This window comes from Callospermophilus lateralis, chromosome 15 (genome assembly GCF_048772815.1).
Source record: "Callospermophilus lateralis isolate mCalLat2 chromosome 15, mCalLat2.hap1, whole genome shotgun sequence".
NCBI lineage: Eukaryota > Metazoa > Chordata > Mammalia > Rodentia > Sciuridae > Callospermophilus > Callospermophilus lateralis.
This window is the reverse complement of record NC_135319.1, coordinates 9,848,543-9,863,450: the sequence shown is the minus strand read 5'-3', so window position 1 is coordinate 9,863,450 and position 14,908 is coordinate 9,848,543.

Sequence of the window (14,908 nt, the reverse complement as noted above, 5' to 3'; positions counted from 1 at the left end):
TAGTATTGGGGGTACAAAGAGATGTACCCTGTGTATATGAATCTAGAGAAAATGCATTTGTAGACCACACTGTGAATTAATAATATAACTAGTTCTACATAAAATAATGGATTGAATTGATATCTTAAAATATATAAGAAATCTTATATTGAAATACTATCATTCATTCCAACTAGTTATACATCTAATGGTAATATTATGGTTATGGTTTATCATGAAGGGTGTGAGTTTTGCTTCAAAAGTGATTATGTAATTCGAAAATCATGTGTTTAGAAAGTAGTCTCATGAAACGACCAGTCAAGAAACATGGAGGACTACATTTGTTCTGAAGCAGGAAGTGATTGAAAGTGAAACAAATGCCTATAAATATGCTAACTTGTGAATGAAATATATATCATATGATGTGCATAAACTGAAGAAATAGCAACATACCAGTCTTGAATAAAAATGAACGTCAAAATACATGTCACGCCCCATAGGAATCTACTTGCATTGATGTAAAACTGAGTCAGTTACTGTAGAAATATTAGGATTTGTATGCATCGTTCACTGAAGTTAGTTGTCTGTATTAGGAAACAAATATGTATTTCAGGTGGATGAATATTTCTGAGTATAATCTTGTGAAAAATTTATTATAAATCCACATATAAGAACATAATAGAATTTAGAGAGTGTATAATAAAACACATATATTCCATATTTTGAAAAATCTGGATAGGAGATATATATATATATACAAAAAAAAACAAAGACATTAAAAAGTAGCAATATGTATGCCAATTGAAATTCATAGTGAAATATATATCATCCACGGATGCAAAAATATTTATTATACTGAACATGGATTTATGTATAATGTTGTTCAACTAGGAAAATTAATCCAAAGTGTATGCAAAATTGTGATACAAAAAATCTTTCCACTCTCATCCTGAACAATGCCTTGACTTACCCTCACCTTAAGTAATTCACAATTATATGAAAAGAGGTAAAAAATCTGTGAATACATATCTGGAATTGAATATGCTCATGATTTCACAACTTTGCAAGTGGTTGATGAGTTTCCAAAAGTAAGGGACAGGGTAAACACTTCACAAACATGGAGCTCTGCTGGACTAAAGACTTCTTGAGAAACTGCATCTGAGGTTGTGCACTTGAAATATATGTTTTTGTCAGGAGCTTTAACTACCTTTGTAGTGAGACCATCAAAGCTGGGTCTGCATCTATGTGACCTAGAGGACATGGTTTCTTATTTTCCAATGAACATGAGGCACCAGTGCTGAAGTCTCTCTTTGTAGGTAAACTGTGGCCACTTCGGGCAATGTGACTCCGCGTGTGGACTTTGAAGCCATTTGGTCATCCTCCACTTTTCGTGCTGTTTCTTGCTGCTGCACTGGGAGTTTGGTATTTGCTTCATGACATACAAGGAGTTCAACTGGTACACAGTGCTTGAGGGAGTCTTGTAAGTTGTGGTGGGTCAGGCTCTGCAGGAAAATGCACCAACTAGGCTTCTATCCCACATTGCTTACCGCCTTGGTCATAGCAACTTGATTATGAACATTGCCCTGAAACCCCTGCATATAACAAGATGCCTTTTCATATAATGGTCTCCTGGCTGCACCAAGTCAGTCACAAGCGATTTGGAAGCCAATGGCAGATCCACATGGCCACATCACAGATGTATTATCACACACCTGCCCATCACTGCTCTAGGCCCACTACTCAGCAGCCTCCAACTTACTGGCATCTCTGTACTACACAATTTTCATGAAACCCAGTCAATCAAGGCACTGTCAGTTATACTTATGATCAGCAACAGGACATCCAGTGGTTCTCCAGTGCCACCTGGTCATTGGGAATTTCAAAAATTTTATGGTGTTTATCTATCCAGTTTTCAAGAATGAAGTTGGAGGAACTTTGGGGTTTCCATTCATCTAGGAACCATTACATGGGGAGGAAGCTAATTTCAATGAAAGCTCTGAGGAACTCTCATAGACAAGGCTTCCCAAACAGTGGCCAAAAGGTCACATGAAGCCAGGCCCATTGAGGTCTACAACGTGAGGTCCATGTGTCTTTTGACTCTAACTATGGCTGCCAAGTTTTTCAGAATAAAATCATGTGATATCTTTGGTGAGATTTTCAGTTCTCTGTGGAAAGCCATCCTGGGCCTAGATCTCAGGTTTCAAGGGCAACTCTCATGTGTGGCCTCCTACAATCCCAACACAATTCATGGCAATACTTCTCTGAGGTCAGTTCCAAAACTCAGTCTCTAAGGGAAATCACACCAGAGTTCAAGCCCATGTAGACCCAGTCATCTCTTCCAACCGCCACACAAATGACCACAATTAAAACCAAAACATTTCCACATGGCCCTCATCTTCATCCATATAGACACTCATCATAAACTCTGGCTGGAGGTTTCCATGAGGGGCACAGCCCAAGACAGTGTCCAAAATATGCACCCTTGCCCCTCATTTGTCTAAATTTAGGGTGGCCTGGAAACCCATCCTGTGAACCAGGAGTGATCATATAGGCCTGCTTTTAATACTGCTCTGCTTCTCCAATTTGAGGCCTACTGAATGTCAGGTATAGATTGCTTATGTGATTTGGCATCATGAGAGAACCCAAGCACTTCTGCAGGACTTTGAAGAACTCATTTGACCCAAAGGAATCCCATTCTCACTTGATGGAGGTCAGGACCTAACAGAGGAAGACAAGAGACTTCATCCACAATGACTGATCTTTTTGCCATTTTTTTTTTTGGATGCACACATGGGATCTTCTTTAGATTTATCAGGAGCTGAGAATCTTAGCCATCCCCTCAATCAGGGCCTAGTGTCTGGATAAGACACATCCCTTTCCAAAGCAATTAAGCAAAGAGCCACACGTGATACCCATTCATTTCAATTTGAAAACTGTTTCTTCAGGCTTCTAAAAGGGGTGGCCTGAGGCAAAGACCTTCCTGACATTCAAGGCAACAGAACCATAGGTAAGCAAATGGACCAAAGCAGGGATTCTCCACTGAGACTCTACTGCTCACACTAATATCTGAGTTTTCAGAGATGTTCCCATTCCCTTCAGCTATCAAGAACATGGACATGTCACAGAGCATGGAGGTTGTACATATCTTGGACAATAAATCATGAGCTTATTCTGGAGAGTGGCCAGAATTCAGGAAGAAAACAGGAACTTAGGAAGTTAGTAGTTGTTTCCTATCCATAAGGCAAACCACAGTCCATTTATCAATTGTGAACGATGAATGCTGGGAAGCTTTCTACTAGACAGGACACCTCCATTGATGCATTCTCTTTTCTAAAGTCTAAAACCACGGACACAGTGGATACACAGACATAGAAACACTTGCCTTGTCAAAAGAGTAACTAGAAACCGTCGACTCCAAACCAAACCAACCACCTTTTCTACCTATTCTCAGAACATGAGACAAAACCACAAACTCACACTCACACACATAAAGGCACCTCCTTCCCTAAAGTGGGTCTGTGACTATCCAGAGTGTCCTCTGACTGGTGGGCTATACTATGTTCCTCTCGAAATGGCCTTTCCACTCTCAGATCATGTCTCTTTGGCCAACTCTGTGATGCTGTGAGGAGCCTGCAGTTAGCCACTACCTGCTATCTCAGAAAAGGCCCCTCTTCAGAGCTCAACTGGCATTTGGCCATCCTCACATCAGTAGGTACCAAGAAAGTCTGACTCTGTACTTGGTAAATCCAAACAAGTGAGTGCACTGGGACTGGGACTGGGACTGGCTCTCGGTGCCTGGCTTCTTGCATCACAATTTCAGAGAGTTCCTTCACCAAGGAAGTTAGCTAGGTCACTTCCTTCAGGAACTGAATGAGGTCCCTCCCTTGGCAACAACTTTGTCCGAACAGTTTCTTCCAAGGGTCCCCTGAGATGGAGGCTGCTCCTACTTCGTGTGACAATTTGACTAGTTAAAATGGTATATCAAAATAGGCACCTGGGAACAGCTCTCCATGCAGGCCTGGTTAGGTCCATCTTCTCTACATTAAGAAGAGAAAGGCTGATGCATACACATCCCTTCATCCTGTTCAGGTAGTTTGCCATGGAAGATGGCTTTTGCTCTCTCAGATCCTTCATAGCTGCTGACATCTTCTCCAGGGATCATTTCTGCATCGAACTTTGAGGTTCTCAGCAGTTGGAAGATTCCCTACATTACTGTATTGTAAGATGAACTCTGTCCCTGCTCTTTTGTAATTTTAGATTGAGGCAACAGTGTATGGTTAGGGTTAATTACGGGTTTGATTTGGGTTAGGAATCATTATGCGGGATGAATAAGGGTCTTGGGAAACTGCAATATTTATAGTAATATAGAGATGAAATATAAGTATGAAAACAGAAATCTAGGTAAGATTTGAAGCTCAGAAGTGCATTGGGCAACTGATTGTGATACGTAGCTTTGAATTACATTCTGCATACATGTTTCAGAAAAATCAATATACAATAGCATAGGACCTTGTACCTTGGATGATTGAATGTAGTAGAGAACATCCACTCAAAAAGGGATAGTTGATAGGATCAGGAAGATAGTCAGTATGTTTCGGAAGAAGAGTGAGTATAGGATTTGGACCAAAGTTCATAAGCAATAGGGTTTCGGTTAGAGAGTGAATGTCAATGTCAGCACATGTGAAGGGTCAGTCACAATGTTGAACTGGAGAAAATATGTAGGAAATTAGATATCAATAGAGACATTAGGAAATCAGGAAAAGTACAAAGTCAGTGAAAAAATTAGACATTTTCAATGGTATTGAGGTTGAATATATAATCTTAGGAAGAAACAAATATGTAGTCACCAATAGGATTGACATTTGAGAGCATTAGGCAACCTGGTCATGGATGTTTTTAGTAATCCATGTTCAGTTTCCATTTAGGCTTTGGTACAGTCATACGTGTGACTTTTGCATTTTGTGTCCAGAATATTACTGTGATAACATGCATATGTAGATCAGGTGATATGAGTATTTCTTCCACCATTTCTGGGAGCAATATTTTGAAGATGTATAAATTAGTATTGGGGATACAAAGAGGTGAAACCTGTGTCTATGAAGATAGAGATAATGCATGAATAGACCATACTGTGAATAAATAATATAACTGGTTCCACTTTACAAAATGTATTGAATTGATATCAGAAAATATATAAGAAATCTTATATTGATATAAAATCATTCATTCCAACCAGTTATACGTCTAATAGTGATATTATAGTTATGGTTTATCATGAAGTGTGTGTCCGTTTTGCTTTAAAAGTGATAAAGGAAATCGAAAATAATGTGTTTGGAAAGAAATCTCATGAAAAGATCAGTCAAGAAACATGGAGAAATACATGTGTTCTGAACCAGGAAGTGATTGAAATTGAAACAAATGCCTATAAATTTGCTAACTTGTGGAGGAAATATATATCCTATGATGTGCATAAACTGAAGAAATTGTAATGTCCCAGTGTTGAATAAAAATGAACGTCGATATACACATCATGTCCCATAGGAATCTACTTGCATTGATGATAAACTGTGTCAGTTTCTGTAGAAATGTTAGGATTTGTATGCACCATTCACTGAAGTTAGTTTTCAGTACTAGGAAACAAATATGTATTTCAGGTGGATGAATTTTCTGAGAATAATCTTGTGAAACATTGATTATAAATCCATGTTCATGAACATGAATGAAATTAGGGAGTGTATATAAGACACATATATTTCATATTTTAAAAAATATGGAGACAGTGTATATATATATATATATATATATATATATACACACACACACACACACACACACAAAGAGGGACATTAAAAATAGCAATATATGCCAATCAAAATTCACCATGAAATATATATCATCCACAGATCCAAAAATATTCATTTTACTGAAAAAGATTTGTGTATAATTTTGTTCAACTAGGAAGCTCACACATAGGTTGAATTTTCAGTTCCAACGGCGTTTATGAGGAGTGATCTCTTCTCTCAATTTGTATCTGCCAAGTCAGCCACCTCACAAGAATGTACGTGTAGTACCAGGTAGGATTCTCTATGTACATATAAAAATATATGTGCTGAGTAGGCTACAGAGAGAGACAAGAATTCACATATTTGTTATCTTTAAAGTCACATGGACAACTATTGCAACAAAAATTGTCTAGATTAATAACTCCTAACCTTTATAATGCAAAAGGCAAGTCCAACTATACACCATGCCTCCTCTGAACTGCTTTCTATTATGTTTGGGTTATTTTTCTGCCTCATATTTGGATTAGTAGTCAGACACTAGTAGGGTATGGTTTAGTGTCAGGGATTCAGTATTTCAAATGGAAAATTGGAAAATGAATCCAATATGTATGCAAATATGTCCTACACAAAAGTCTTCCCACTCTCATCCAGAAAAATCCATTGACATTATCTTCACCCTATGTAAGATGCAATTCGAAGAGAAGAGTTAGAAAATCTGTGAATACATATCTGGAATGGAAAATGCTCAGGAGTTCACAACCTTGGAGGTGGCAGAGGAGTTTCCAAAAGTAAGTGACTGCGTAAACACTCCACAAACATGGAACTCTGCTGGCCAAAAGCCTTCTTGAGAAACTGCCTCTGAGTTTGGACACATGAAATATATCTTGTTGTCCGGAGCTTTAGCTTCATTTCTGGTGAGACCATCAAAGCTGGATCTGCATCTATGTGACCTGGAGGACATCGTTTCTTATTTTCCATTAAACATTAGGTACCGGTGTTGATTTCTCTCTTTGTTGGTAAACTGTGGCCACTGGAAGCTTAGTGTCTCCCTGAGTCGACTGTGAAGGCATTTGGTCATCCTGAACTTTTTGTGGTGTTTCTTGCTGCTGCACTGGGAGTTTGGTATTTGCTTCACGAAATACAAGGAGTTCAACTAGGATATAGTGCTAGAGGGAGTTATGTGACGTGTGTTGGGTCAGGGTCTGCAGGAGAATTCACCAACCAGGGTTCTATCCCACATAGCTTGCCCCCTTGACCATCGCAACCTGATTCTGAACATTGCCCAGAAACCTCGCCATATAACAAGATGCCTTTTCATATAATAGTCTGCTGCCTGTACCAAGTCAGTCACAAGCTATATGGAAGCCAATGGCAGATCCACATGGCCACACCACAGTTGTATTATCACACACCTGCCCACCACTGCTCTAGGCCCACTACTCAGCAGGCTCCAACATACTGGAATCTCTGTTCCACACCATTTTCATGAAACCCAGTCAATCAAGGCACTGTCTGTAACACTCATGATCAGCAAGAGAACAACCAATGGTTCCCCAGTGCCACTTGGTCATTGAGAATTTCAAAAACATCATGGTATTTATCTATCCATTTTTCAAGAATGAACTTGGAGGCACTTTGGGGTTTCCATTCTTCCAGGAACCATTACATGGGGAGGATTCTCATTTCAATGAAAGCTCTGAGGAACTCTCACAGGCAAGGCTTCCCAAACAGTGGCCAAAAGGTCACATGAAGCCAGGCCCATTGAGGTCTACAATGGGAGGTCCATGTGTCTTTTGACTCTTAACTATGGCTGCCAAGTTTTGCAGAATAAAATCATGCGATATCCTTGCTGAGAATTTCAGTTCTCTGTGGAGAGCCATCCTGGGCCTAGATCTCAGGTTTCAAGGGCAACTCTTATGCGTGGCCTCCTAAAATCCCAACACAATTCATGGCAACACCTCTCTGAGGTCAGTTCCAGAACTCAGTCTCTAAGAGGAATCACACCAGAGTTCAAGCCCATGTGGACCCTGTCATCTCTTCCAACCGCCACACAAATGACCACAATTAAAACCAAAACATTCCCACATGGCCCTCATCTTCATCCATATAGACAGTCATCATAAACTCTGGCTGGAGGTTTCCATGAGTGGCGCAGCCAAGACAGTGTCCAAAATATGCACCCTTGCCACTCATTTGTCTAAATTCATGGTGGCCTGGACACCCTTCCTGTGAACCAGGAGTGATCAAACAAGCCTGCCGTTAACGCTGCTCTGCTTCTCCAATTTGAGGCCTACTGACAGTCAGGTATAGATTCATTATGTGATTTGGCATCATGAGAGAACCCAAGTACTTCTGCAGGACTTTGAAGAACTCATTTGACCCAAAAAAAAATCCCTATTCTCACTTGATGGAGGTCAGGAACCTATCGGAGGAAGGCAGGAGACTTCATCTACAATGACTGATCTTTTTGCCATTTTGGTTTTGGATGCACACATGGGATCTTCTTTACATCTATCAGGAGCTGAGAATCTTAGCCACAGCCTCAAACAGAGCCTAGTGTCTAATTAAGACACATCCCTTTCCAAAGCAATTAAGCAAAGAGCCACAGGTGATGCACATTCATTTCATTTGAAATCTGTTTCTTCAGGCTTCACAAAGGGGTGGCCTGATGCAAAGACTTTCCTGACATTCAAGGCAACATAACCATAGGTAAGCAAATATACCAAAGCAGGGTTTCTCCACTGAGACTTTACTGCTCACACTGATATCTGAGTTTTCTGAGATGTTCCCATTCCCTTCAGCTATCAAGAACATGGACATGTCACAGAGCTTTGAGGTGGTACATATCTTGGACAATAAATCATGAGCTTATTCTGGAGAGTGGCCAGAATTCAGGAAGAAAACAGAAACTTAGGATGTTAGTAGGTGTTTCCTATCCATAAGGCATACCACAGTCCATTCATCAATTGTGCAGGATAAATGCTGGGAAGCTTTCTACTAGACAGGACACCTCCATTGATGCATTCTCTTTTCTAATGTCTAAAACCACGGACACAGTGGATACACAGACATAGAAAGTCGCCTTGTCAAAAGACTTACTAGAAACAGTCGACTCCAAACAAAACCAACCACCTTTCCTACCTATTCTCAGAACATGAGACAAAACCGCAAACTCACATCCACAAACAAAGGCAACTCCTTCCAAAAAGTAGGTCTGTGACTATCCGGAGTGTCCTCTGACTGGTGGGCCATACTATGTTCTCCACAAAATGACCTCTCCTGTCTCAGATCTTGTCTCCTTGGCAAACTCTGTGATGCTGTGAGGAGCCAACGGTTAGCCACTACCTGCTATCTCAGGAAAGGCTTCTCTTCAGAGCTCTCCTGGCATTTGGCCATCCTCACATCAGTAGGTACCAAGAAGGTCTGACTCTGTACTTGGTAAATCCAAACAAGTGAGTGCACTGGGACTGGGACTGGGACTGGCTCTCGGTGCCTGGCTTCTTGCATCAAAATTTCAGAGTGTTCCATCACCAAGGAAGTTAGGTAGGTCACTTCCTTCAGGAACTGAATGAGGTCACTGCCTTGGCAACAACTTTGCCCTAACCATTGCTTCCAAGGGTCACATTGGATGGAGGCTGCCCTTCCTTCCTTTGACAATTTGACTAGTTTCAATGGTATATCAAAATAGGCACCTGGGAACAGCTCTCCACGCAGGCCTGGTTAGGTCCATCTTCTCTACCTTAAAAAGAGAGAGACTGATGCATACACATCCCTTTTTCCTGTCTAGATTGTTTGCCATTGAAGATGGCTTTTGCTCTCACAGGTTCTTCATAGCTGCTGACATCTTATCCAGGGATTATTTCTGCATCGAACTTTGAGGTTCTCAGCAGTTTGAAGATACCCTACATTCCTGTATTGTAAGACGAACTCTGTCCCTGCTCTGTTGTAATGTTAGATTGAGGCAACCGTGTATGGTTATCGTAAATATCAGGTTTGATTTGGATTAGGAATCATTCTGCAGAATGAATAATGGTCTTGGGAACCTGCAATATTTATAGGAATATAGAGATGAAATATAAGTATGAAAACAGAAATCTAGGTAAGATTTGAAGCTCAGAAGTGCATTGGGCAACTGATTGCGATACGTAGCTTTGAATTACGTTCTGCATACATGTTTCAGAAAAATCGATATACAATGGCATAGGACCTTTCACCTTGGATGATTGAATGTAGTAGAGAACATCCACTCAAAAAGTGATAGTCCATAGGATCAGGAAGATAGTATGTTTCGGAAGAAGAGCGAATATAGGATTTGGACCAAAGTTCATTAGCAATAGTGTTTCGGTTAGAGAGTGAATGTCAATGTCAGCACATGGGAAGGGTCAGTCACAATGTTGAACTGGGGAAAATATGTAGGAAAGTAGATATCAATAGAGACATTAGGAAATCAGTCAAAAAGTATCAAGTGAGTGAAAAAAGTTAACATTTTCAACAGTTTTGAGGATGAATATATAATCTTATGAAGGAACAAATATGTAGTCACCAATAGGATTGACATTTGACAGCATTAGGCAACGTGGTCATGGATGTTTTTAATAATCCACGTTGAGTTTCCCTTTAGGCTTTGGTACAGTCATACGTGTGACTTTTGCATTTTGTGTCCAGAATATTACTGTGAAAACATGCATATGTAGATCAGGTGACATGAGTATTTCTTCCACCATTTCTGGGAGCAATATTTTAAAAATGTATAAATTAGTATTGGGGGTACAACGAGGTGTACCCTGTGTCTATGAATATAGAGATAATTCATGAATAGACCATACTGTGAATAAATAATATAACTGGTTACACTTTAAATAATGTATTGAATTGATATCAGAAAATGTATAAAAAATCTTTTATTGATATATAATCCTTCATTCCAACCAGTTATACATCTAATGATGATATTACAGTGATGGTTCATCATGAAGTCTGTTTCAGTTTTGCTTCAAAAGTGATAAAGGAAATCGAAAATAATGTGTTTGGAAAGAAGTCTCATGAAAAGACCAGTCAAGAAACACGGAGGAATGCATGTGTTCTGAAGCAGGAAGTGATTGAAAGTGAAACAAATGCCTATATATTTGCTAACCTGTAGAGGAATTATATATCCTATGATGTGCGTAAACAGAAGAAATTGTAATGTGCCAGTGTTGAATTAAAATGAACATCAATATACACATCATGTCCATTGGAATCTACTTGCTTTGATGATAAACTGTGTCAGTTACTGTAGAAATATTAGGATTTGTAAGCACCATTCATTGAAGTTAGTTCTCAAGACGAGGAAACAAATATGTATTTCAAGTGGTTGAATGTTTCTGAGAATAATCTTTTGAAAAGTTGATTATATATCCACATACATGAATATGAATGAATTTAGTGAGTGTTTAATAAGACACATTTTTTTCATATTTTGAAAAATCTAGAGAGTGTATATATATATATATATATATATATATATATATATATATATATATATATATATAAAACTCATGGAGAAATATTACAATTAAAATTTGACAAGATTTATAACACATACCCTTGATAAAGCCGAAGGCAAATCCAAGTATATACCATGCCTCCTATGAAAGGCCTGTATTTCTATTCTGTTAGGTTTCTTTTTATCCATCATATTAGCATTAGTAGTCAGAGTCTATTAGGGTATGTGTTAGTGTCAGGGATCATTATTTCAAATGAAAATAGAAAAATTAATCTAATGTGTATGCAAATATGTGCTACACAAAAATCTTGCCACTCTCATCCAGAACAATTCCTTGACATTAACTTCGCTCCAAGTAAGACACAATTAGTGGAGAGGAGTTCGAAAACCTGTGATTACATATGTGGAACTGAAAATTTTCAGGAGTTCACAACATTGGATGTGGTAGAGCAGTTTCCAAAAGTAAGGGAGAGGTTAAACACTCCACAAACTTGGAGCTCTGCTGGCCTAAAGACTCTTTGAGAAAATGTCTCTCAGGTTGGGCACATGAAATATATGAAGTTGTCAGGAGATTTAGCTTCCTTTGTTGTGACTCCATCAAATGTGGGTCTGCATCTATGTGACCCAAAGAAAATGGTTCCTTATTTTCTAATGAACATGAGACAGCAGTTCTGAATTCTCTCTTTCTTGGTAAACTGTGGTCACTGGGAGTTAAGTTTCTCCCCGTGTGGTCTTTGATGCCGTTTGGTCATCCTCCATTTTCGTGGTGTTTCTTACTGCTGCACTGGGAGTGTAAAATTGGCTTAATGAAATACAAGGAGTTCAACTGGGACACAATTCTGGAGGGAGCTCTGTCACGTGTGATTGTTCAGGGTCTTCAGGAGAATTTTCGAAACATGGATCTATCCCACATAGCTTTCCCCCTTGACTATAGCAACCGGATTCTGAACATTGCCCCGAATCCTCTCAATATAACAAGATGCCTTTACATATAAGGGTCTGCTGCCTGCACCATGTCAGTCACAAGTATTTTGGAAGCCAATGGCCGATCCACGTCGTCCCACAACAGATATTTATTCACAAACGTATAGACCACTGCTCTAGCCCCAATACTCAGCAGGCTCCAACTTACTGACATCTCGGTTCTATACCATTTTCATGACAACCAGTCAATCAAGGAACTGTCTGGTACACTCATGATCAGCAACAGGACATCCAAAGTTTCTCCAGTGCCACCTGGTCATGGGAACATTAAAAATTTCATGGTATTTATATAGCCATTTTTCAAGGATGGTGTTGGAGTCACTGTGGGTTTCAATTCATTCAGGAACCATTAAATGGTGAGTAAGCTCATTTCAATGAAAGCTCTGGAGAACTCTCACAGACAAGGCTTCCCAAAGAGTGGCCAGAAGGTCACATGAAGCCAGGCTCATTGAGGTCTACAATGTGAGGTACATGTGTGTTTTGAGTCTCAACTATGACTTCCAAGTCTTTCAGTAAAAAAATCATGTGTTATCCTGGCTGAGATTCCCAGTGCTTGGTGGAAAGCCACCCTGGGCCTAGATCTCAGTTTCCAAGGGCTAATCTCATGTGTGGCATCCTATAATCCCAACACAATTCATGGCAATACTTCTCTCAGGTCAGTTCCAGAACTCAGGCTCTAAGGAGTATCAGAGCAGAGTTCAAGCCCTGGTCGACCAAGTCATCTCTTCCAACCATCACACAAATGACCACAATTAAAACCAAAACACTCTTACATGGCCCTCATCTTCTTCCATAAAGACACTCATTATAACATATGGCTGGAGGTTTTCATGAGGGGCACAGCCCAAGACAGTGTCCAAAATAAGCTCCCTTGCCCCTCATTTGCCTAAAGTCAGGGTGGCTTGGACACCCTTCTTCTGAACCAGGAGTGATCTGTAAGGGTAAAAGAAAATGAAATTAAAGTGTTAAAGTTAAAGTGTAAAAGACCGGGTGTTGTAAAGTTTCTAATCTTCAAGGCCTGATTTAAAATGTAAAGGACCAGGTATTTTTAAGTTCCTATGCTACACGCAAAACCTGAAATTCCTGTAACTTGTAGGACAATTTCCGGACTGCCCAGTAAATATTCCCCCTTACCACCTGGTTGTTTAATAACCTAGGACCCTGTGTGGCCTAGCACATATGCATCGCAGGGCCTAAACCAATCAATTTCAATGTGTACCCCGCTTTAGAACTGACCTATCACTCCCGCCTGACGTGTTCAAGCCAATGAATGAACTAATCATGTTTAGGATTTGTTGTTTCATTTTCCCACAGTGTATGATGATTTGTTAAAGGAGACTGTGATATATGTAAAGTCTCACACTCCCCAAAACGTGTACTTAAGCACTGCTCAACCCCTGCTCGGGGATCTGGGCTGCTCTCCCTTCTTGAGTGAGCATGGAGCACCAGCATGCTGTATTGGATCCTCAATAAATGTCTTTTGCTGTTGCATGAGCCGTGGTCTCATACATGAACATGAATGAAATTAAGGAGTGTATAATAAGACACATATATTTCATATTTTTAATAATCTATAGAGTGTAGATTTTTCACAAAACACATACAGAGATATTAAAAAGTAGCAATATATATGCCAATCAAAATTCATCATGAAATACATATCATACACAGATCCAAAAATATTTATTTTACTGAACATGGATTTATGTGTAATGTTGTTCAACTAGGAAGCTCACGCAAATGTTGAATTTTCAGTTCCTACAGCGTTTAGGAGGAGTGATCTCTTCTCAAAATTTGTATCTGCCTTGTCAGCCACCTCACAATAATGTACGTGTGGTACCAGGTAGGATTCTATTTGTGCATATAAAAATACATGTGCTGAATACGCAACAGAGAAAGGGAGACAGGAATTCACATATCTGATACCTTTCAAAACACATGGAGGACTATTTCAATTAAAAATTAACCAGATTTTTAACAACTACCCTTTATCATGCAAAAGACAAGTCCAACTATACACTATGCCTCCTCTGAATTGCTTGTATTTCTATTCTGTTTGGGTTATTTTTCTCCATCATATTAGCATTAGTAGTCAGAGTCTAGTAGGGTATGCGTTAATGTCATGGATTCAGTAATTCAAATGAAAATAAAGGAAAATGAATCCATTGTGTACGCAAATATGCGCTACAAAAAATCTTTCCACTCTCATTCAGAGCAATGCCTTGACATTACCTTCACCCCAAGTAAGACACAATTAGAGGACAAGAGTTAGAAAATCTGTGAATACATATATGGAATGGAAAATGCTCAGGAGTTCACAAGCTTGGGCATTTTAGAGGAGTTTTCAAAATTAAGGGACAGGATAAACAGTCCACAATCATGGAACTCTGCTGGTCTAAAGACTTCTTGAGAAACTGCCTCTGAGTTTGGGCACTTGAAATATATTTTGTTGTCAGGAGCTTTAGCTTCCTTTGTAGTGATACCATCAAAGATGGGTCTTCATTTATCTGACCTGGAGGACATGGTTTCTTATTTTCCAAAGAACATGAGGCAGCAGTGCTCAATTCTTCCTTTGAAGGTAAACTGTGGCCACGGAGGGCTAAGTGTCTCCCCGTCTTGACTGTGAAGCCAATTGGTCATCCTACAATTTTCGTGGTGTTTCTTGCTGCTGCACTGG